Source organism: Bicyclus anynana, chromosome 3 (genome assembly GCF_947172395.1).
Source record: "Bicyclus anynana chromosome 3, ilBicAnyn1.1, whole genome shotgun sequence".
NCBI lineage: Eukaryota > Metazoa > Arthropoda > Insecta > Lepidoptera > Nymphalidae > Bicyclus > Bicyclus anynana.
This window is the reverse complement of record NC_069085.1, coordinates 19358593-19383655: the sequence shown is the minus strand read 5'-3', so window position 1 is coordinate 19383655 and position 25063 is coordinate 19358593.

The window sequence follows — 25063 nt, the reverse complement described above, 5'->3', positions numbered from 1 at the left end:
GCAGCGGGCGGCGGCTGGCGGCGGGCGGCAGCTGTCATCAATATTTCATGAAGGCTCGATCGCCTTTTTACCCTTTGCCGCGGCGCCGCTGCTGTTTATGTATTTCCATTAAGTAATGTTTGTTTTCATTTGTTCTTTTCAGCGATACAAATTATTCAGAATAAATTATTATCCGGAACGCTTTTTGGTTTCTGGTTCTGGTTCAATAAATAAATAGTGAACGAGCGAATGAACCAAGTGCAGCGCAGTAGGGCGTGCAGCAGATCGCAGCTCATTTCGTCGACGTCAAAGCATCCGTTGCTAAAGTAGTTCTAGTAAATGAAATATGATTAACATAACGTAAAATTTTCAAAAGTAATTATTATAACGACAGTAAAACTTGTATCTTAGATCTAAGCTCCTTGATTTGTTTTTTAATTTCTCTAAAGTTTACCCGTTGGTTTCTCTATATGAGAACCCCACTGAAGCTTACATTTCAAGTGACGTATCTATAACTTTTTCATAATGACATTCTGGTTATAATGATGATTACATTGATGATCGAATATTTTTAGCTACTATTTAATTATTCCGTATTTCCGCGATTAGACAAACAGCTGGTAAGCGGCCGCACGAGGCCGCGTCGCGTCGCTGGAGTACGTCTGGTAATGAATACCGCTCCACCAGTTCGGCGTCTTTCATTCCGTTACTAAATGAGCAATTAGTGACTCGCCGGGAAACTGAAAGTGTTCTAATTAAACGACAATATTGTTGGAAATTTGCACAAAAATAATAATCTTAGAACTGACAAAATGTAATGTAAAAAACATTGTGAGTATCCTAATAAGGATTATTACGAGTAGACAGATCTACGTAAATCCTGAAAAAACTTCATCGTTGTGATTTAAAATCCGATGAAACGAAAATGCGTAACAAACTCACAGGAGAGATAATTATATTCGTACGGATATCGTACCAGTAGTGTGTGGTAGTTCTGTTCGTTCCAAACTTTACGCTTTTAGAGACAGTGTAATGACATTAATTTTGACAGTTTTATAATTAATTGGCATGAAACTTGCTTTGATAAAGGAAACGTGGACCAATCGCAGCACACATCGGTACGTTCCGTTGCGTCAACACGTAGTTTACAGAAACTTTACTTCTACCGCGTGTACATTGCACAAAAGCGCTTCGTTAAACTAATATCACTAAGATATTATTTGTTATGACTAGCCTTCGAAACTACTGGATCTATACTAAAAATTCTTTCACTTATGGTCATGGAAATGTACATGATCATCGATCAGCGAGTAACATTTGTGACATGCTATCCCGCGGATGCGCGGGTGAATTTTACGGAGACCAGTAGGTAGTTTATAATGTATAGGGATCGTGCATAATCTTCGTCGATTTTTAGGATTGAGTTTTCGGCTTCTCCAGCTGAGGTATGAACATTGTTAACTGCTCAGCACTGTATTTTAACATCAAAAGTTAAACATAAAGCATTGAAAAAAGCATTTTTCAAGTTACCGCACACCGCACGCGTGCCGTTTATATATAATGAAGGTTTCAGAATAAACCGGACAATGTTGACGTCGTAAACAAAGTTTACGATCCGAATTAATTAGCACCGTTTGACGAAATACGTAAAGAAAATGATATCAAAGTAATTTAGTAGAGACGTAATTTCACTCAAATGAAAGGGCATTTACGTCGTTACATTTCAAGTAATTATGTTCTTATTAAAATATTTTCTCATTAAAACATTTAATTTCTCTGAAAATCTATATTATCATTAGAGTATAATATATTTATCTATACAGGAAGCACATTGTGGGTTCGTTTAAAAAAGTTGCACAGTTTTATTGACAGCAAAATTAATCGGCTCCAATGAATCTCTAAACTTCGAACATTGTTCGTTGCAACAAGTAAAACCTTTGACAAATCTGTTAACAATTAGTACTCGGGCTCCATTATGACAGCAGTAATCTAACTTGTAGTTGTCTGAATCACAATAAATTAGGCGGAGCGAGCGCGGGCGGAATACCGACGAGCTCGATCACCTCTAAATCAATTACAGATCGACGGCCAGGTGGCGGGCGGGCAGCTAGCGAGCAGTTCGCGACTGCGGCTCAACTTGCCGCCGCGCCATTAGCATGCGGCGCGAGAATAAATGTGCTAAAACTACCGCCGCAACTTTGTCCACGGAGTTGCCTTACGTACTTGTGACGGCGCTACGTTTTTGTTTCATTGTACGGTAACTTGGTAACTAGTTGAGTTGTAGATACCTAGACATATTTTTTCAGCGGCGTTTTGACCGGTTTCGGAGCCTGACATTATAAATATTTTTAAAAAACCTTAAATTGCTATCTTGATATTCTGAATTTAGAATGTCGAGGTTAGAAATGTTTAAAGGTGGGTACAGATTGGTGCAATGCAACATGTAATGTAATACTCTGCCTTACATTGCATGTTCCTTGCTGCCTTGGACGTGTGGCGCGCGCGGTACGCGCATTGACTACGAATCATTCGAGAACATCTGTTCCCGCATTTCGTAACAAACACTATTAATTAACATTATTGCATTTTTCTGCTGTTATTTTCAATAAATTTCGTTGCGCATGCTAACGAAACGAACGACTGTCCACGGCTCAGTCCTGCGCACACTGCGCGCCCCTTTGTGTTCGTACCAAAAACCGACAAATCTCGGATCGAACCGCGCACGAGTTGTAACGCTCGGAGCGTGCGCGACCCAGGCGCAGTTCGTGCGCGCGAGGCGTCTAAACCACGAGCATTCGTGATACATTGCAGCAATGTGGACGTCAAATTCTTGCATTGCATGTTGCATTGCACCAATCTATACCCACCTTTAGATTTTGCAGTCCGTATCAGCGATTCATCATCTACAATTTTGTAGTGTACGATGATAACGTATGGAGTGAAAATGTGGACGCTGACGGCTGGGCTTATCCGCAAATAGTCGCTCAGCGAGCTATGGAGAGTTCTATCTCAGGAGTCTCTCTGAAGGACAAAATCCGGAACGAGGAAATCCGTAGGAGAACGAAATTAATCGACGTAGCATAAAGTAGGATTAGCGAACTTAAGTAGCAGTGGGCGGACTGTACTTTTGGCAGAACAGATGGCAAGTACAGTTAAGAACGCCGTCCAGCCAGATGTACGAACGGCTTTAGGAAGCTTAGTGGGAAGTGACTGGATGAGGTGAGCGGAGGAGCGCGTGTGGTGGCGCGCTCTCAGAAAGACCAGCAAGTCCAGCAGTGGACGAATACAGGCTGATGATAATTTGTTTAGTGCGGGCGATCATATGATATCGCGGGCGATATTGCAACATTGCTTAATACATTTCTACCTTATAAATGAATTTTCAGTAGCAAATTCCCAACGCCAAAGACGTCGTGATTACAGGCGCGTTCGTTAGCGCTCGACCGACCGACCAATCGATCGAACGATTGACCGATTCACGCATCGCCTGACGCCTCGCACTATCGCACGGGGCTTTCGCACCTGCAGTCCTGCCTTCGGGTAGGGTCATATTATGACATGGGTGCAGACTGCAGGTTCATATACGCCTCAGGCTTTCCCGTGAATGGAGTTGAACGATGACAATGAATTGAAATGAATTGAAAAATATTTTAATGATTACTCAACATACTCGTATTAGTTTTCAAATATCGAGGATCAAACATTTTGAGCTACGAGTAAATGGGTAAGTAATAAATCCAATATTTCTGTTTGATGATATTCCTTCAGCTTTTTGTACGTTTTGAAAAAGACGAAACTTCAAAAGAGCCTTTCTTTAGACTTGTTTATTTGTATGGAGGCTCCGCAATTAATCTTTGCCGTCGGCTCAAAGTGTTTTGTGGAAAAGATGTCTTTTTGTCCGCGTCGCGATTGATTGGCAAATATTAAGATAATATTGATTTCTAAACAACCAGCTTCGTTGAGGTCTCTATTAGCTCTGTGCGTGGCCACTTCTATCACAAGTTTGTAGGTGAGGAATCAAGCAGATCAGAATATTCACCATGTAAATAAATGTGTAATATAAACTTATTTGGATTATATATTGCGCTGTAATCTACTATATAAAAATAAGTCGGGTTTTCCTTCCTGACGCTATAACTCCAGAACTCGCGAACCGTTTTCCACTGTTTTGCATTCGTTGGAAAGGTCTCGGGCTCCGTGAGGTTTATAGCAAAGAAAATTCAGGAAAAATTTCAACGTAAGGTAGAGGTAGGGTAGGGTACGGGTAGGGTACGGGTAGGGTAGGGGTAGGGTAGGAGAGGGTAGGTGTAGGGTAGAGGTAGGGTAGGGGTAGGGTAGGGGTAGGGTAGGTGTAGGGTAGAGGTAGGGTAGGGGTAGGGTAGGGTAGGGGTAGGGTACGGGTAGTGTAGGGTAGGGGTAGGGTAGGGTAGGGTAGGGGTAGGGGTAGGGTGGGGTAGGGGTAGGGTAGTGTAGGGTAGGGGTAGTGTAGGGTAGGGGTAGGGTAGGGTAGGGTAGGGGTAGGGTAGGGTAGGGGTAGGGTGGGGGTAGGGTAGGGTAGGGGCAGGGTAGGGTAGAGGTATTTGAAAGTTTACATCGAGTTTCACGCGAACGAAGTCGCGGGCATCCGCTAGTATATAATACAAATAAGTAAGTAGTCACAGAGAGTAGACTGCCGCGTGCTCTCGGCGCGGTGTTGTCCATGTGCCGCCGCGCGCACGAGATCATTGTCAAGTGGTCGGCACTCGTCCACTGATGATTGAGAATGTATTGCTATTGTAAGAATTCATTCGATGCTCATGCGATACCAATAACAGCACCATACTTAATAGTGGCTTTATGGGATTCATATTTAAAACTAAATTCGAAAATCCAAATCCCAACAATTTATAAGGTACCTATTTCAGTTTAAATATTTTCAGTAAGTACTCGTTACTTCAATTTCCCAAGTCGTGGAACTGTTTCGGTCCTATTGACGGGATTTCCAGGAGTCTAGCTCTCACCACTAGTGTGTCTCGACTCAGCAGTGTGGAGTTTTCTATGACGCATACTTTAAAATTTTAATATCATAATTATATCAAGGTTTTAATTTGGCTACGGAACCGTCCGATTCTGTACACCGCTACGAACAAGCCGCACCGTCCGTGTCAGTGTCGCACATTTCTAAAGTCATGAATGTAAAAGCTGAAAGAGCGAGCTCTTTTTTGTGTTGTTTCCCCGAGACCTCAGGCATCGCTCGACCCCTGGCGGCTGTGGCGTCGCGGAGAGTCCCTCAGTCCCTCGTTAGTCCTCGTTAGTCCTCGTCAGCTGAATGCAGCCTGTTCATTAGGCGCGGCTCGCATGTGCTAGTCGAGTTTCATTACGAAAGGATGCACACTTGCGGGCACTTTACATAGATTGCGATCATCTCGTTAACTTCGTTGAGGACCTATTCTGTCTGTATGAATTCTGAGTTAAGCCCGAAGTTAAATTGCTAAAAATAATCATAGTACAGATTAAAAGCATAATACGCTTTACATTAGGATGGTACCGCCAAGGTCCAAATTGCCGCTAACTTACTACCGCACTATAACTACGAGTAGGTGCCGCCCACGCTATGACAGGAGCAGTCAACCTTCATGAAGTGAAGCTATCGCAAGCCGCATTTGTGTACTTAATCAATTGTGAAACCTTTTTTATTTAGAAACTCGTTTAAAGTTTTCGTCAACTGTAAGTTGTCAAGTACGTACGTAGTCCGCCGCCGGCAGAGGGCGCGCTGATCACCGCTCCGGAGCACATTAAAATATCAAAGTCGCCCGCCGCGCCCCGCACTCGAACGCTAATTGACATTATATTATTCTACTTCTGGAGTTGATCTAATTATACTTTATTGGACGTTCATTATTCTGTGATCATTGTCTAATGATCTTTAAATATGTCACTTGTATTCGAGTTTGTATTGATTTTTGGTGAATACCTAGTAGATATGTATCTAAGTCAATGTGTGCATTCAGTTCTCGTGCTTTATTACAAGCGCCTATACCTCAGAATGGTGCAAGGTGGCACCATTCTGAGGTACTCATGCTGCTATGATGATATTCTTTGATGGTTTCCCGCTGAAGATCAGATCGAGTGGATCATTAGCTCGAGTTAACAACTGTTATTGTGTACAACATCGTGTTTGCAACAACAATAACAGCGGCAATATTGTTGATACACGTCCACGAAATGATGGATGTCTCAAGTCCGGCGCTCGCCTCGTTAGTTGCGGAGTTTAATCGGAATTTTAATTTTCGTCCGCGGTCGGAGGGGGGGGGGGGGGGGATTACCGCTCCGGCGGTGCGCGCTGCAGCCGGACTAGTGTTGTTGCACAATTTGCATTTTAAAACGTACCATTTTTCAATATTATTGGTAGCAATAACTGCTCTAGTGGAACCCTACCTGCCTGCTCTAGGAGAACGACACTAACAGAACAAGGAAGTGTTGACATGTCTTAAAGGAAGTTCTCAACTCTGCACCCCTAGTCCCAAGTGCCGCTCTGCTCGATGATTTTCTTTTTACCACTCCCTGGAGTGCCAAGGTTTTGTCTCTCAAGGTGCACAAGGCTCTCTTGAACATCAGTTAAAATTAGATGCACTTTATTTCATTTATTAAATCTTGGAAATAGGTACAGTTTGTAAACCAAGAAATTAAATTCGGGCGTAGAGAATCTTAGATTCATGGCAGAGAAGTTAGGATCGAAGTGGGGCGAGCCACAAACTTGTTCATCTGTACAAATTGGATCATTCATACCATTCAGATCTCGTCAAGCTCTAATCCGTCCAAACTTTCTTAAAATACCCGCCGTCAATCTTGTATCAAAGCTAAACCCTGAATTATTTCGATCCGGAATAGTTGGCGAGTTTGTGAAACCGCCACAAAGTTGGCGAGGGCGGCGCGGGGTAGCGCGGGGTAGAGCGGGGTAGCGAGGGGTAGCGCGGGGTAGAGCGGGGTAGCGCGGGGTAGCCTCACCGACGAGGCTGCGGTCTGAGCCCGGCGGTAACGGGCGGCTAACGAATATCAGATGAATTTGAACAAACGAAAATGTCACACGGCGGAAATTGTACCGAGTAGTCGAAACCATTAGCTTATTACAGGGTTGACCTGTAACAAGCTAATTTCTAAAAATGTAAATAAGATGAATGTATTTAGATGCATTTATTGTTACTATTTATGTTGCGTTATTTGCGGTCTATGCATATGATAATATTTCTGAAAAATAAAGAAAATTACAAAAGTCAGTACAAAAGTGACAAGTACTCGTATGCAAATGCCCCCCCGGCCCGCGCGCCGGCGCGTGCGAACAGTTTAATTACAATCAGCTCGGGAACGCATCGGCATTCGGCCGGTTAACACTTGATGAGCTCATTTTATTCGGCATTAACGTTCGGAGCTTCATTGCAAATAAAACTCTCTTTATTCGGGAGAAATAAAATCTCTCTTTATCCGGAGAGAAAATAAAACGGTATATTTTTACGGCCTCTTCACGACCGCCGTGATTCCGCCGACGGCCGGCCGACGACTCTACGCCGCATAAATGTTTGAGAACTAGTAATACATTTGATTACTTTTATTCATTCCGACCGTTTACATACGGCTCGGTCGGACCGTCGGACCGTCGGACCGTCAGCGAGCCGCCCCGTCTCTCCCTCGACAGCATGTTCAATGTTCGTGACATTCCTTCCCACATTAAAAAATTAAGTAGTACGCTGTTAATTCCAGCGATGAATGCTTGCTGGTAAAATCATTACATAAGTTATGTAAAATACAATAATTGTTTAATTGAATAAAATTTCTCTACTTGCAATAGTATTTTTAAAAGTTGAGTTATTTAGTTCGTTCGAGGAATTGAAACCTTCATTCTCGTATTTTTGCCAACAGAGCATCACTCTTTCGATCTGAAGTTGATGGTCGCCGGTAAAATCGCAGGTTCATGAAGGTCTTGCTATGCCCGACTAAGGTAGGACAATTTCAAATAAACTTTCAAGTAAATCTTAAAAATATATTGAATCATAGAGCTGGAAGCGTGCGACGCGCTGGCCGGCGTCCGAGTTACAAGTTTGACACATTCTACAGAATAAGCAAAGTTTCCGGAAACTAATATTGAATCCAAGTCAGCCAGCGCCGCGCATCATTCGGACCAGAGAGGAACTTTAAATTTCATCCTGTCACCTCAAAAGGATAGATTACTTTATCAATTTAGTTCGCGCAGCCGAACCCAATAACAGGATCATTATTTTACGCGACCGGGGACCAATTTAAAATGTCATTGAGCAAAAATAAATAACGGTTTAATTTGTCACATCGCTCGAGCTCACTTTTTACTTCATTTTATTATTATCCCAGCGTGACCAATGACCCTTATTATTTACCCACACGATTACAGGGTCGTATTTCCTTCCTTATAGGCGAGGAGATTTGGGACACAGGCCCACCACGATGTTCTAATAAAAGTTGGATGCTTCTCAACGCACAGGCAACGTCACCAACTTCCCACCTCCGGTCGAGAGTTTTCATCAAGCATAGAAGTCACAGATTAACCGCAGGACCAACGACACTGTAGTTGTTTCTAATTTGATGATAAAGATACATTTTCGCAACGACTGAGTTTCTTAACTAAAGTGTGTAATATCTGCGTCCAGGGCTCATCGTCTGCGGACTGCGTCCGTATGTGCCAGCGTCCGCGTCCGTGTCCGCCAGCGTCCGTGTGCGCGTCCGCGTGAGTCAGCAGCCGCGCTAGATTTGCTGCGGATGAGTCGGCTAATTACGTGCGATATTTACTCGTAACGGGATGACAAACATATTACGTGCACTAATGGCACTTTTTGTGAACATTTCCATAATTAACGCTGTACCTAATGGAATTTCGATTGATTATTCTTTCTTTCTTTTTTTCTGAGATTTCATTTTATTTGATAGAAAATCTCTTCTTATACCTACTATCACTAAAGTTGAATTAGCTTTGGTTAGTTATTATTAGTAGTTTTACTAATATTACAAGTTTTACAAATTACAAGTTACGATTTTATTTCTACACTAGCAAACGCCACGCGGATTCACACGCGTAGTTAACGTTCCCGTTTAAATTAAGAGATAAAATGCTCGTCAGCCATTATGTACGAATGATTTTTTAAATTGGTCCAATAGTTTCAGAGTATATTCAATGCAAACAAACAAACAATGAAATATTTACTCTTTGTAACATTAGTACTAGATGTGGATAATGTGTTTCGTCAGAGAAGTTACCGGCGCGCTGGTCTGAAGGTTTTAATGAACGTTTGCTGCCCAACGCCGGTATGTTGCAGAGAGTGCTACACTCAGTTCACTCAGTACAGTCGGATCAGCTCATTTCAGTCACTTCACTAAGTTCAGTCGGAAAGATCATCCGCTCGTTCCGATAAACGTTACCTACGAGTAAAATACAAATTATCATCAAAGGGCCGACTTCAGTGGATTAATTTAGTAGATACGGAAGTGCGCTTGCGGAGCGACATAACTGTTTGTACGGAACGCTGCCGTCGCCAGTGCCGGCGAAACATGCGGGCAGGTAGCGACTCACGAATTTGCTTTTTGCTACAGGTCACTTTTGAAGTTGGTAAATTGTAAAACGTAAAAATTGTATGTAAGTAATATTGATGAAATTATTATTAAACCTTTTTAAATTAATAAAACCGTATCCCATTATATGGCTTTGAATCACGAGGTCCTGGGTTGGGCTCTGAAATAGTAAACTTTCTCCCTCCAAGGAACTTTAAAACTTCCTATTAAGCGGGGGCTTAGTAACATAACGGTAAGCCATTACAAGACAACATCAAGAGCTGTAATTATTACCCGGAGCCCGTCATTGGCTTGGTTGATCTAAGCTCCAATAAAGTAAGTAATTATTATAGTAATGATGAGATTCCTATATGCAGAGCTCGGAGCAAAGTAACGCAGGCAGGTGGATCCAAGCTCGCGGCTGCAGGGCCCGCACGCCGCGCTCGGCCGTGGTTGACGGCGCGCGCTGCTCTGAGGCCGCTACCAATTGTTCGATATCCCAAATCAACTATTTAATTCTCACTTTACATCTACTTTTGGACATAAATAATTGGTTGATGAGTTTACTGCGATTAACAATGTCCACGGATAATTAAGTGTCAAATTATTGCCGAGCTACGAGCACGTTAACCAAAAAGTTTCTAGCCCAGATGACCCGTTTAATAGTAACTGGAGTACTTACGATCATCTTTAATAACAGAACATTTCTTATAAACTCTGTTACGCTTAGTAACTTATAAATAATATATATAAATCCAAACTGAAATACAGCGAAATTGCGTGGTGGCATTTCTTTCAGATTCGATTTCAAAATGCTCAAGTACTTTCAGATAAATTTTAACATCCTAGACAAGAAAGCGTAAGCTCCGGTGAAGCATTTCACGCATATTGTCACCAGCGTCACTCAAACTAAGAGCAATGCTGTCTGCACCGTGCACCCTCCGCCGCGTGCACCCTCCGCCGCGTGCACCCTCCGCCGCGTGCACCCTCCGCCGCGTGCACCCTCTGCCTCGTGCACCCTCCGCCGCGCGCAGCCTCCGTCGCAATTATCATAACACTTTGTCCTTCGATCGCTCGTTCACTGTAAAAAACGGAAGAGACGTGACGATTAAAAGCGAGTGCTCTCGAAGTTAACGACGCTCGGCGTGATGGATGGTCCCCCCCCCCCCCCGCGCCCGCCGCCCGTGCCCCGCAGCCGTCATTACACGTATTATAAAGCGATCCAGGCGTCGTCGGTGCTCGAGCTATAGTGTGCTCCCCGGTAAGAGCAAAGGCTGCGTCTTCTAGAGGCTAGAGCAGGCCTCCTGGTGCAGCTGTGTACTGTACAGTGTTGATTGACAATTAGGAGGTTCTGATTCTTGCATCGCGGCACGATCCAATCTGAGTTTCACTCGCGAGACGGGTCAATTTAGAAAAAAAATCTAAATTAAGTTACGTATTTTGGTTTACTTAGTGAAATACGGTCCTTTTTTTTGTCACAGAGTAAGCGTTAGTTGTCATATCAGCCGATGGACGCCCACTGAAGGACCTTTTTAGGGACATCCAAACATCACGATCCTGAGCCGCCTGCATCCAGCGAATCCCTGCGACTCACTTGATGTCGTCAGTTCACCTGGTGGGATGTCTAATAACACTGCGCTTTCGATCATTGCAGCACCTTGGGATCCCAACGCCCATCAGCTCTACAAAGTATGTGATCCGTTCATTGCCACTTCAGTTTATCCACTCGTTTTCAGCTATGACGATGATTACTTACTTCTATACTAAACTTCTACGGATCTTCTCATTTCTGATTCGATCACGCAGAAATACTCCGAACATAGCTCGTTCCTTCGTCCGCTGTGTCACTCCGAGCCTTCTTATAAAGCCCATAGTTTGCGACCAAGCTCGGAACCATCAGTAATCATATAATTTCAAACATTAAATGGACATTTAACTTTAAACTAAAAACATTTGTCACCCTACCTTCTTCGACTTGCTAGTTAATTCACAAAGTACGCGCGACGCTCAATCCGGCGCAGCGCCTCGTAACGACCGGATTAAGACTGTTGCAGTGGAACAGAGAATTGGCTCCAGCCGGAGTTCGCGGCCAACTGACCGTTAGTGCGATTTATGCGAGTCGCGGCCACTCGCGCGATGGACGGCTTTGTTTGTCGGCAGGAGGTGCAGGATGATTTATCGAACGTCGTAATATTTAATTCACAAAGTAAAGAAATAATTTTAACCATTGTGTAAGTTGACAATGAGTTATTAATTTTCTTGAAAACTGGTATCGACGAACACCCTGCAACATCGCAATGAGCCGCCGCAGTCCACTGCCGCCTAAAAACCGCCCGCGTCCGTCCTCGTGCCGCCAACGTGCCGCCCTCGTGCCGCCCTCGTACAACCTACGTACCCGCGAGTCGCTTACACAAAAATAGCAATTTGTCAGGCTAGCGCGGCGGCCGACAGCCTCTCACTGTATTTTTTAATCACACTTAATCTTGCGAATGAAATATTCCCACAGCATTGTCACGCGGAAGTTTTTACCTCCACGACCGGACGGAGATCAAGATTAATAGTTTTATTTAAAGGGATATTTTCCGAATATACTAATAGAGGTACTTAATGAAAAATTATTGATACCTTAAAATGTTTGTTCCTACTGAGCAATCATTAACAAAATTTTGCTATTTTACGCAACGTTTTGTGGTTATGTCATCCCGTGTGAATACGGGAATGAGATATATGTTACTTATTGAACATGTACATATTGTCTTATAGTGAAATTATTCTTGTTATCGATTGAGAAGTTCTTGAGATGAATAGTAACAAAAGATTTACGTACGTACAATGCTTAATTACCTTATTTAGGAGATAACACGCCACAGGAGATAACTGTTAGTTAGTGATCAATGATCATATTCATAGGTATGAACAAAAGGTCTGTCTTGTTATCTCAGACGAAAACAGTAATTCTGATAAACTTTTATTCTCTCCTATACTTCTTAGGTATATAATTCTCAACTATTATTTTATGAAAAATATTTACAAGAGAATTGGGAAATTTCATAAAATTCATTCACTGTGTTTTTCTTTACAAAACCAGATTTGGTGTAATATCTAGAAACACACTAAAACAAGACAAGCGATCACTTTACTAAGCATATGATCTTTCCCCGACCACTACCATCTGTCACGGATCTGACATTGAGAGCCAAGTAATCCGGTCGCAAGGTTCGGCTCAACAGGCTGACAGAAATCAGCTCAAAGCGTTATCGACGTGACTGGAGTCAGCCACAACTGCTAAAGCAGAAATTCTAATAATATTTGTAAATAATTCTCAATTTAACAAGATAATTTTTAATGTCAACATTTATTTCATAAGGTAATATAATTCCAAACAAAAGATTAAAGTTTTTGTGCTACAACCGCAGAACTTGTATCCCGCCGTAAGCTGCAGCCGAGAAGTTGTCTACAGAGTTAGCGGCAAGATTTTGTCAGATTAGACTTGACTTATACTCGCAAGCTCAGGATTTCACTTTAGTTCTTCTTCTGGATCTAGATTACAGTTCTATTAATGTGCTTTTGAATTGCGTTTACCTTTCATTTCCAGAATAAACAAGCAAGCAAGCATTTACATATTTCAGTTGGTAGTTTAGTTGTGTATTCAGTTCAGCTTAAAGCATTATTTTTATCGCAGTTTAAACGCCATCCACGAGGGAGTAACAATTTATCACGCGTCTAACAACAGTGACGCTGTTTTTTACCCATTTTGGAAATACCCACTCCATAACCGATCGCGGTTTTACGTACTTACTTTCTCAGTTGATGTTCATAAATCGAACCCGGCATTATCATCGAGGTTTTCGTAAATCATGATAATTGAATTAGATTATAAAGACGTCAGGCTTTATCTATTTCAGCACTTTGTTCACATGTTAAGGTGCTTTTACTCGTTACACAATATTAATTTCCAAAATGAAGGACCGGAAAGAATAACGAAGTGCACGTTGCTCAAACTTACACCGGCAGCGGAGGCGGCACGTGACCTCGCCGGAGGGGGAGGGGGAGAGGTGACTTTGAGTAAATGCGATTATATTTTCCACTGAACGACCGACTTTTTTTAATTTTAAACTGACATTTTCACCTAAATTTACACTAAAGTTAGAAAATAACGCTAAAATGCGAGTGTAATCCAATTAAGCTTTATGGTTCGTTGTCATCAGCGTGCGAAGTCCTCGGCCGAGGTGCGGCAGTGTATCGGGGGCCCGTGCATTGACAACAACGGTTTAAAGTGTAGTAAAGCCTGGCTGTGATATGCTTTGAACAGTGAATTCACGCGATTAAAGAAAGATGTAAACTACCGTAGTTTGATAATATACGAGTATTTAGAGAACCAGGAGGGCAACATAGAGCATTTACGCTTTGCGTCGTATGAACTAGCATTCCGCAATTAGGATCCACTAAATTATGTATATTATAATAATTACTACGTTTTAGCACTAGGACAAGGAGCGCCTTTATTAGGAAAGTTGTGAAAGTTGCAGAAGGTAAATTTTGTTACATTATGTTTGTGCTATTAACCTTTACCCTCAACTTTACTTTGCGCTATTTTATTTAGATTACGCTTGGCCTGAAATTAAAATTTAGAAGGGGCATCCAGTGTGAGAGGGTCTAGAGAAATACTAGTAGTATTAAATACTATCTATATACTAATCTTATAAAGAGGAAAGATTTGTACTTTTGTATGTAACGAATACACTTAAAACTATGTACTTACTACATTGTTTTGATAAATTCTTTCAACAATACAAAGCTATACCGGAGAGTAACATAGGCTATATTTTATACCGTTTTCCTACAGGAATGAATATTTCCCTTCCTTTTCTTCAACTAATCAAAAAGCTTGCAAAAAAAGGCACATTAATTTAGTCCAGCGACATGTTGACCTCTGTTCAGGGTCCGGCTCCGTGACCACTGAGCTGCCGCAGCTCTCAGTAGGTCGTCGCAGTATTTCTACATCACAGACACTACACACACATAACGCAACCCGCCAACTTATTTTGACTCAAAATTCAAAAAGGCTAATGAGGTCAATGCTCATTAAATAATTTAGCTGCTTTGCCACGTGCAAGAGGGCGCATTGTGGGAAGTAGAGCTACAAGTTTATGACGAACTGTTTCTTCCATCCGCCGGCAGTATTAAAAAGAAATCGAATTGCCCGCCATTGATTAGTGTAGCTGTTTGTCCGCGCCGCAACACTCGCCGCTAGCCGGTCGCTCGTTTGCATACTAATCTACACCGAGGCGGAGGAGGCTCTCGCGGAGATTGAGCACTAATCGCGTTGTGTTGTGCGCGTACTTGCTCTCTGCAGGTGGTGAGATGCCTGTGCAGCACTACAGCGTGTGGAACTTAATATGAAGGCTCTTTATGACAGATACCTATTATGGTGAAAGCTGTGATGCCTCAGGTCGACCGGCGTAGAGTACTGTGAGGTAGTTCATATAGTGCACACTCCGCTTTGTTGAAGGTGTTGACTGTACCATCTAAAACCAGATACCAAACATAGGGTATACCTATATCAACGTTGATAATCATTATCAGCCGATGGACGTCAACTACTTGACACAGGGCTTTTAAAGGATTTCCAAACACTGCGATACCACATCACAACAGCCCAGAACCGGGGGGTCAACCATATCTCTTCAGTCTCCAATTCTGAACCCTGTATAATCAAAAAAGCCAAGAATTGATTGAACATGAAACATAATGATATCGATACCTGATGATCGGACACGGCATTTCACTGGCATAGCTCGGAAAGGGTTTACGTATTTATTTCCATTTTCGTCCAAGGTATACGGAGGCTTGCTCAGCTCGACATACTCGTAGATTATTTATTCACGAGAGTTGCGACGCCGGCACAACGACAGTCTCGGGGGCAATTTGTTGAGAACGATTCTGAGCAAGCGGTTGAGATATGAGAATCAGAATGAGAATACATTTAACAGAAACTATATAACATACTTTACTATTGATAATGTTGAATTCTGGATCAAGGGTCAAATACAGAAGGATGCAAGTAATACTTGAGACGGCGAGTACTGTGAGGAGGGTCCACACTCTGGAGCCCTGACCACCGGTTGCTCGGGTACTCAAATATCCCGCAGCGGGACTCAAATATTTCGAAAATTGATTGGATTGGATTGGATTAAAGAGATCTAATGGCGGACGAAGTCGCGGGCGTCCGCTATTATAAAGTTCGTAAAGGGTTTGTTATTAAAAATATTTTAATCAATCTATTCGACGTTATATTTTTTTCTCCAAGTAGGGTGAGTGATAAAATGAGATTTTCTTTTTTCCAAATCATGATCGCTGATACTATACTAATAGCATTAACAACTGAGTCTTAGGGCCATAAATCATTTCTCTATATCTATCTCGCTTGCACTTATGGGTCTTATGGAGCCGTCTATACTAATAGCATTAACAACTGAGTCTTAGGGCCATAAATCATTTCTCTATATCTATCTCGCTTGCACTTATGGGTCTTATGGAGCCGTCTAGTGAAGGGTGTAACAATGAAAGACATATTATCGATAAGTAAAGTTTATTATCGTATCTTGTTCACAAAATTAAAAAAATTAACAATATTTGATTTAATATAATACATATTTCATATTATATAATTATTAACTAAATAAAATTAATCTTCATCTGAGTCTTCATCATCAGAATCTTCGTCTTCTGCCAAATTTATTATATATTAGTATCCATAGTGCGCAACGAGTAACACATGAATGTATTTATTTAATTGCAGTAAACACATTTATAGCAAAAAAAATACGCAATGCAATTACATTAGAAACCGACCAATCAGAATCGTCCAAATCATTATTGACTCATCATTAGCACGTGCGCAGGTAGCCGTTTATCGATAATTAGGGTGCGCAGGTAGGCGCGCTGCACATTCCTATCTTTTTTGACTTTTATGACCGGACGACTCAGATGATAATGCGCATACTATAGTGAAGGGTGTAACAATGAAAGACATATTATCGATAAGTAAAGTTTATTATCGTATCTTGTTCACAAAATTAAAAAAATTAACAATATTTGATTTAATATAATACATATTTCATATTATATAATTATTAACTAAATAAAATTAATCTTCATCTGAGTCTTCATCATCAGAATCTTCGTCTTCTGCCAAATTTATTATATATTAGTATCCATAGTGCGCAACGAGTAACACATGAATGTATTTATTTAATTGCAGTAAACACATTTATAGCAAAAAAAATACGCAATGCAATTACATTAGAAACCGACCAATCAGAATCGTCCAAATCATTATTGACTCATCATTAGCACGTGCGCAGGTAGCCGTTTATCGATAATTAGGGTGCGCAGGTAGGCGCGCTGCACATTCCTATCTTTTTTGACTTTTATGACCGGACGACTCAGATGATAATGCGCATACTATAGGCCTCGATATGCCAGGCAACGGAGCGTGAGGGTCGCGGCGGCGGGCGGGCTGGGCAGAGGGGGGTATCACAAAGTTATTTGTGGAGCAAATTTGCCCCTGTAGCCAAGTGGCACGTTGGTTCTCTTTCTACGATCGCAAACGCTCCGAAAACTAGAAAAATATATGGGAATTTATGATGTATGATGGGCATAGAAAGAGAATCGACACTTGGCTACAGGGTCTGTACCGACCGGCGCTGACTCACGGCGGGGCACGCATTAGCGACAGCAGGGAGCCGGGCCGGGACCTCACACACATGACAATACTAACATAATTAACACCAAATAAGCATAATGACACAACAGTTTTTAACTGATTTCGAGGGCGCGGAAATATACATATATATTTATAATAAATCTGTAGAAAGGTCGATTCTGTACATGAAATATATTTCCTAAATGACTATCAAGGGGTGACTAGTGCCAAAAATGCAATCAGTAAAATTTTTGTCTGTCTGTATATTCGTTATAGAAATAAAATCTACTTGACAGATTTTAACGAAACTTGGTACAATTATTCTTCATACTCCTGGGCACGCTATAATCAATAGGAGCAGAGCAGTGAAGAGAAATGTTGGAAAAACATTATTCCATTTTTACAGCGATACTACTGTAAGGGCTGGATTAAAGAGGTATAAGGGCGGACGAAGTCGCGGGCGTTCGCTAGTACTTAGTAACAGTAATGTTAGTAAATCAAGCAATATTCAACGTTGGTCTCGTTAGTCAAAGTTGTAGATTCGAGTCCTGGGTCGAAGAAACATTGAGCTTTTCTTTTTTTTTTGTGCAATTACTGAGCTCTGACTTGATTGTCAGTTGAAAGTTGATAGTTTTACATTCCATATATGCCTCGAAGAGTAAATTAAGCCGTATTCGTAATAAATCATTCACATCATTAATAAAATCTTTTTAACAAAAAAATTTAACCGACTTTAAAATCACAAAAATAAACTAAAAAGCGAAAAATAACATCGTTTGTTATTTTCCTACTGATCACGTTGAAGGTGCCAAGCCAGTGATGTATTAATTAAAGCCGTTTCTGAAAGACCCACAGAAAAGAACTGTCTTTAAATCATAAAAGTTTATGATTTAATCGGCTTTAGTTAATGCATCACTGTGTTGGCATCGCCTTCAAACACATACGATGTTATTTTTCGCTTTTTAGTTAATTTTTGAGATCAGAAGTCGATTAATTTTTTTTTGTAAAAAAGAAAATATTTTTTAATTTAAGTGTGTCCTAGCATTTAATTTTCATAAAAATTAAATGGATCCAATCTGGAACAAACTCTTTCAAACAAAACAAAGAATTCTTAAAATTGGTAGGTTAAAAAGTCAAGACACTCACCATGAGTCTGCCGACCTACACCAGTGCAGCGCGGAGCTGTCATATGGAGCTAAGACCCATCATGCTGTTCTAAATCGCCTCTTACGAGTAGTTTCATACTATATTTGAACGCTGTTATAACGTTCGTTACAAAAGCTGTCGTACGAATGAGGGCTTAATTTTACACATCAAGTTGTTCTATAAAATGTTATTTATCTATATTATATAGTATATTGTTCTTAATTATCGTCAGAACTGTCAGTAGTATCAACCGCGAGTAGCAAGTAGAGTCAGACTGATAATTCGGCTCGCACCGACTCCGCCGAACTTTGTGAGCTTGCCGGTGCAGATGAAGTGGGCTCCCTCAGCGCTGCGATGATTTACTGCCAACTAATACCAACTAATATTGGCTTAGCCGGCGCCACTCGCTAACTGTGTAAGTGGACTCTTACCTGCTACAGCGCCAGTCTTAGATTGTTCTCGGTGGATTTAATATTGAAACCTTAACTTAGGTAACACAGTTTACCGTAGGGCTCTTTGCAAGGAACTCATCCGGGAATTAGAATTGTTATTTGTGCCGTAGATTGAATTGACATATTTTTCCGACCCCACTTAAGTGGGATAAGGGTAAGGAGATGATGATTTGTGCCGTAGATTATGCTTTTTCACTGCTAATGTTACAGATACTCTATACGTAGGTATTATATACTATTGGACACTATTGTTGTGGTTGGGTTTGTGGTTGGGTTACTAAAACATTGCACAATCAACTTTAGTAACGAAACTACTACATGCAGTAGTACATATATAGTGCGGTAGTACATGCAGGCCAAGAGGAGCTCCACGTATTTCTTGCCCGTTTCATAGGTCTGCCTCGTTTAAGGGGACTTTTAAGTACTCAGCCTGCAAAATTTGGAACGACCTACCGCCACCAATTAGACTAGCTAAATCTCTCACTGTTTACAAAAAACTAATTAAAGAACATCTCTTAGTTCTACAGAAACAATAACCAAATATTTTGCAGGACAGTTGTTTTTCTTTTTTTTTATTTTTTTTTTTGTCTTTATTGTAAACTTCATTTTTTTAGAATTGCAAAATTATGTAAACAAATATGGCCGTATTCATCACTGACATTAGTTGTGACGTCATCCTAGGGATGGGCCGTTGATGAACTATGTCGAGAATTAACTACTACTAATCGAATTTTATATCAATTGTAAAAAATCACTTTACTTAAAAACTCACTTCTAAGTTGGCAACACTAATCACACAGTCAAAATACGCGCGATATTAACTATCTACCTCTTTCTGTTGCATATTAATTAATACCTATCAAATAACATTTTTTTCACTTGTATCTGTTTGTTATAAATTAAAAGAGTACTAAAAAATTTAGGCAGTACTTGTTAACGCATTATCTTTTTTTAACATATAAGTACGTAACTAACTAAACAGCGCTATGAAAAAATTACTTTATTCAAATTACTCAATTACGATATCGATACTGAACGGAATACATTCGATATTTACAATCGGTAAATCGTTCATTTTTAATCTGTGGTGACAATTTTACTTGGCACAACCTTAGAGAGACGAAACGTCAAATTAACATTTAAATGTAATCTGTGTGCATAATTTCGTGTTTAATTTCGTTTATTTCTAAAAATTTTGATTAAACCCTGTGTAAATTAAAAAAATGTTACGTTTGTATGATTCTCCATAGGTGGATTGTAAAGAACAAAGTGTTTGTGCGTGTTTTAATAGTTTGATGGTTCTGAAAACTGTTATGAAAGTTTGGCATCGACAAAAGGGTTTGTTTATTTACCAAATAGCGCAATTCAATCTGGACATGGTATAGTTGTTTAGTAATCTTATTTTATTTTTTATTTATTTTTTGCATATAATATTAATGTTTGTCCTTCGCTCCAATCTAATTTTTAACTGACTTCCAAAAAGGAGGAGGTTCTACGTTCGTCTGTATGTACTTATGTTTTTTACTTACTATAGATATGTGGATACATAGTAGTATATTATTTTATCTATTTTAAATTTGGAATCAATAAATGACGCAATGCTTTCCCGATCAGTCCGTGAGCTCACCCTGGGGTCATGCCTGAAAATCAGCGCTACAGTTAGCGTCTTAGCTGTAGCATAGAGCTGAGGCAGCGCCCCATTCAGCCGAAGCCTTAGTATTAAGTTAGTATTAATTCTCATGTTTTTTTTTTCTTATTTATGTTATGTTGTTTTGGCTGAATAAATGTTTTTATTATTATTATTATTATTAAACTTTAAAGCTTTGATTATGGTTGGAAGGTTGCCAGCTTACCTATTTTTTTCCATACCCTGACCTGACTGATCAGAGAAAAGTTTAATATTCTGAAATGGTAACTCGTAATAAAGATAGCAGCACACTGTGCAGCCGCGCCGCACGTGGCCACCACCCGGCGACACATCGGGTGTGTGAGCTCCGGCGCCATGTTTGTCATATCTAATCCTTCCATATTTTTCGCTCGGCGAACATTTTCAAGCGACATAAGTTGCGAGTAATTTTAAAGTTTATCCGGATACAATCGCGCGAACGAGAAGTTGTTGTGTACTTTGTTTATTGGCTCCCGCTCTGGGTAGATAATAGCGATCGCTTTTAGATAATAACAGTCGTTCGTCGTTCAAGTTTGTTTATAAAATACAGTTAATCCGCTCTGTTATCGATCATGTTATTTTAGCAATTGATGTCAGAAATGTTGCTCCGGGTCATGTTCTTGGCCTCTAGTTCTGGCTCGCGCAATGAATTTAACTCTTTTTTCCAAAAAAATCTAAGAAAAACGCTGAAGTTTGGAAGTTTGTCTTTTTTCACTCCCATGCCTCGGAAAGGACGTTAAAAATATAATAATCGTTAACCTAATAAGCCTTCATTTTCAAAACACATTTTCCGTTCAAATTGCGTGGGATCCGATTAAAGTACGGAGCCATAAAACGGCCGTATCTCTTCCATGTTGGCGCGTTTTCATCGTTTCGGTTTTGCATTATTATTATCTTCATCATTTTATAAAAGTTAGCCCATCAGCCCATGCTGACACGTTAAATGTAAGTTGTACATTAGTCATATGTCTATGAAGTTTGTACTCTGGTGGCTTTGGACGATAGCACAGAATACATATGTACAAGAAGAGAAGGTATGTTGGGGCCGTTGTTCTTTGTTATGTATTCTTCGGCACAATGCTGCGAAATAGCATATTAATATATTTTTATTGCATAATACACTGGCTGTCGCTCTAATAGACATCATTTTATTTAACACATTGTACAGTAATAAACTTGAAGGGAATTAGTCTAATATTACACTAATTCCTTTTAAGCACTAAACAAAATTATACTTTGATGATTTTGGATCTATTATTATTATATATCAACTAGCGGACCCGGTCAAGCTTCGTTTTGACATAAGTGCACTTATTCTGTATCCCTACTCTACCCTTCTATACCTCTACCCCTACCCTACCCCTACCCTACCCTACCCCTACTCTACCCCTACCCCTACTCTACCCTACCCTACCCCTACCGCTTGACTCTTAAACGTTTGTATGGGAAATAGAAGGGCAGTTTTTAGGGTTTTCCCGGAAATTATTTGATTTTTTTCTCACCTTTTAAACCTTCCATATACCTCCACGAACATTTCAAGACCAAGATAAGATAAATCCGTTAAGCCGTTCTCGAGTTTTAGCGAGACTAACGAACAGCAATTAATTTTTAAATATATATATTAATCAATTTTATTTACTAACTGTATTTAAATATTTGCGTAGCAGCCTATATGCAAAAATATCAGCGCTCGGGCGTAGTGTAACTTCCCAAGAGTGAAAGAATTTTTCATCGGTTCAGTAGTTTCAGAGCCTATTCGATGCAAACAAACAAACAATTCCTCTGTATAATCTATACTACGAGTAATATTATAAAGCTGAAGAGTTTGTTTGAAAGCGCTAATCTCAGGAACTACTGGTCCGATTTGAAAAATTCTTTCAGAGTTAGATAGCTCATTTATCGAGGAAGGATAGGCTATATAATAATATCCTATTCCTACGGGAACAGGAACCAGGCGGGTGAAACCGCGTGGCATCAGCTAGTATTAGTACAAGTGAGAAAGGAATCTAGGGCAAAATATTCGGTTATAAAACCAAAACGAATATTATCTTATAATATTCCAAGATTAGGTACCGTAAATGTAATAAAAAACATGAGTAGCATTATTTGCAAATCCTCAATCATTCAGATCCGGGCAATGTATCGGTTATTATTAAACGTTATCCGCCGCACGCCCCCAGGGGGTGGGGGCTGAGGGTTGCAACCCCGCTGACCACACAGATGGTCAGCGCTAGTTTATTTTAGGTTATTTGTTTTAATTATTAAGTGACGATGCATTCTATCATGGTATTGTCATCCTTACTAGGAAGGAGTAAGGTTACTTTTAGTGTAACTCTGACTGGCTTGTACACAGCATCGGTTTACCGACAACCTAAATTGTTTGGTGATAGTATTTTTGCTAGTAACGAGATAACAACAACCAATCAGATAATAACAATAAACAAGATAGATATTAACGGCCGAAGATTACCACTTGAATCAATTATAAGTATAAAAACTGACAAAACTTTCAAGGCCCCGGCCGCTTAAAGTTTAAAAGTATTCTTTACAGAATCGAAGCTCGCCAATTTGCGAGAGAGTAGCTTAGTGGGTCTAAGCTGCAAGATCCCTGCACTGCACATAGCAGAGCAAGACCAAGGAAGACTGTCTTCATTAAAAATAGGCTGCTGCTTATAATGAGGATGATGATGATGATGATGATGATGATGAACAACGCGAACGATACCCACAGGCTGCGGCGTTATGTCGGTCACTATGAGGCACTGCGGGGCTCTGTGGGCCACAGCGGGGCACTGAAATGATTGTGTGAGCGACTTGCCGCTCTGTCGGCCTTCTATTCATTGCAGTCGGAGCGGAAACGAGCTTTGGAGTTCAGTGAACAGCGCCGCGCGAGTTATACCTGCGATGTTACGTCACTTGCCATTATTACAATAGGATTCGAATTAGAAACGACCTTCACCCATCAGCTGTAGCATCAGCATCATCATATAATTGGATAAAAGGATTTTTAGCGAATTTAGTGTTTTACAAATCTATTGCGAGTAGATTCTCTAATGTAATCCTGGCCAAGCTATCATTACCAACGGTCGGTCTGGTCAGCCATGTTTAGTAAAGTTTAATGAAATTATTCTTGCTAGACATCCACAACTGGTTGACTTGGCGCGACAACACATACTCGTCCCTACACGATTGGACATGTTGAAATGTTATCGACATGTTACGAGACTTTAAGCTTTGATTTGATAACAATAGTTGTTTTTTGTCTCTCATTATTTCTGCAATCTGTCGTGAGACATTCAGCTGTATTCAATGTGTTATGTTAAGGCATGTTCGGTGCAAAATCCAGTGATTTGCCCAAATATAATAATGTAGTGTCAATTTCATGACATCTTGTGGTGCTCGTCTCTTGAGACTTTTGAAAGTTGTACCAGGTTTCTTTATCATTAGGTTCCTTGTAAGTTGATTTGGATGGTTCCGAATACGCTTTTGGTGTTTTCATTGAGTATGCAACTTCTGTCTTTATAGTTTTAATTTTTAGTCGACGCTGCAAGCCAACATTTTTGATGCACCAAGTAGCGTCGGTAATCATGCGAAGCATTTTTGACTGGAACCGTTGCAGAATTTGTATATTTGAGTTTGATGCTGTACCCCAAAGTTACACTCCGTACGTCCACACCGGTTTATGTATGACCTTGTCTAATACGATATACAGTAAAATATATAACTTTATTTACGTAATATTCACAAGCCCCTGTCTCCGTCTGCGGCAGTAAGTCATCACAACACGAACTAATCCCGCCGGCTCGCGTTCCCTCTGCGGAGGCTTAAGATATCGTGCTGACTGATCTCAACTGGCAGTAGAATAGCCTGTTCTCTTTGATGGCAACACGGTGAATGTAAGATGTTGAACATTCCCACTTGGAATTTTAATTGTTGTAAAACGGGAATCTTAAACGTTTGAATAACAGGCTTGATCCATTGCAAGCGGGGCATTCGCCCGAGCCACAAAAATTAAGTGTGGCCAAATTTACTTCTGCGTTTTATTTATTTTACCTCTGCGTTTGAGTCACAGAAAATGATATGTGTACTAAATTTCAACTTAATTGGTCCAACAGATTAAGATGTAAGTATGAAAATTGACTGTGACAGATTAACTTTCGAATTTGCGCAACAGATTTTTTAAGGGTACCGTTTTTGTTCATATGTTATTACGTACGTTCGGAACTTTTAAAAAAAGTATTTTACGGTGTATGGAAAGGGCGGCAAAATGTATCTTTGTCCGGAGCGGCGATATTGTTGGATCGAGCCCTGGCTAGACCGAATGTATTTACACTGAAAACATATTCTTATTCACAAGAAACGAAATCTGTTAATCTATTCCTTTGAAACGGACCCCTTTGATTTGTCACGAGGAACGACCCCCGGAACAAAGCGGTGGCTACACACTGCACACAGGCCACGCAGGCACACACAGGCACGCACAGGCACGCACAGGCACACACAGGCCACCGATACGGAATTACGGATTCCGGCGGCGCCCGGTCGAATGTGTCGCAATCG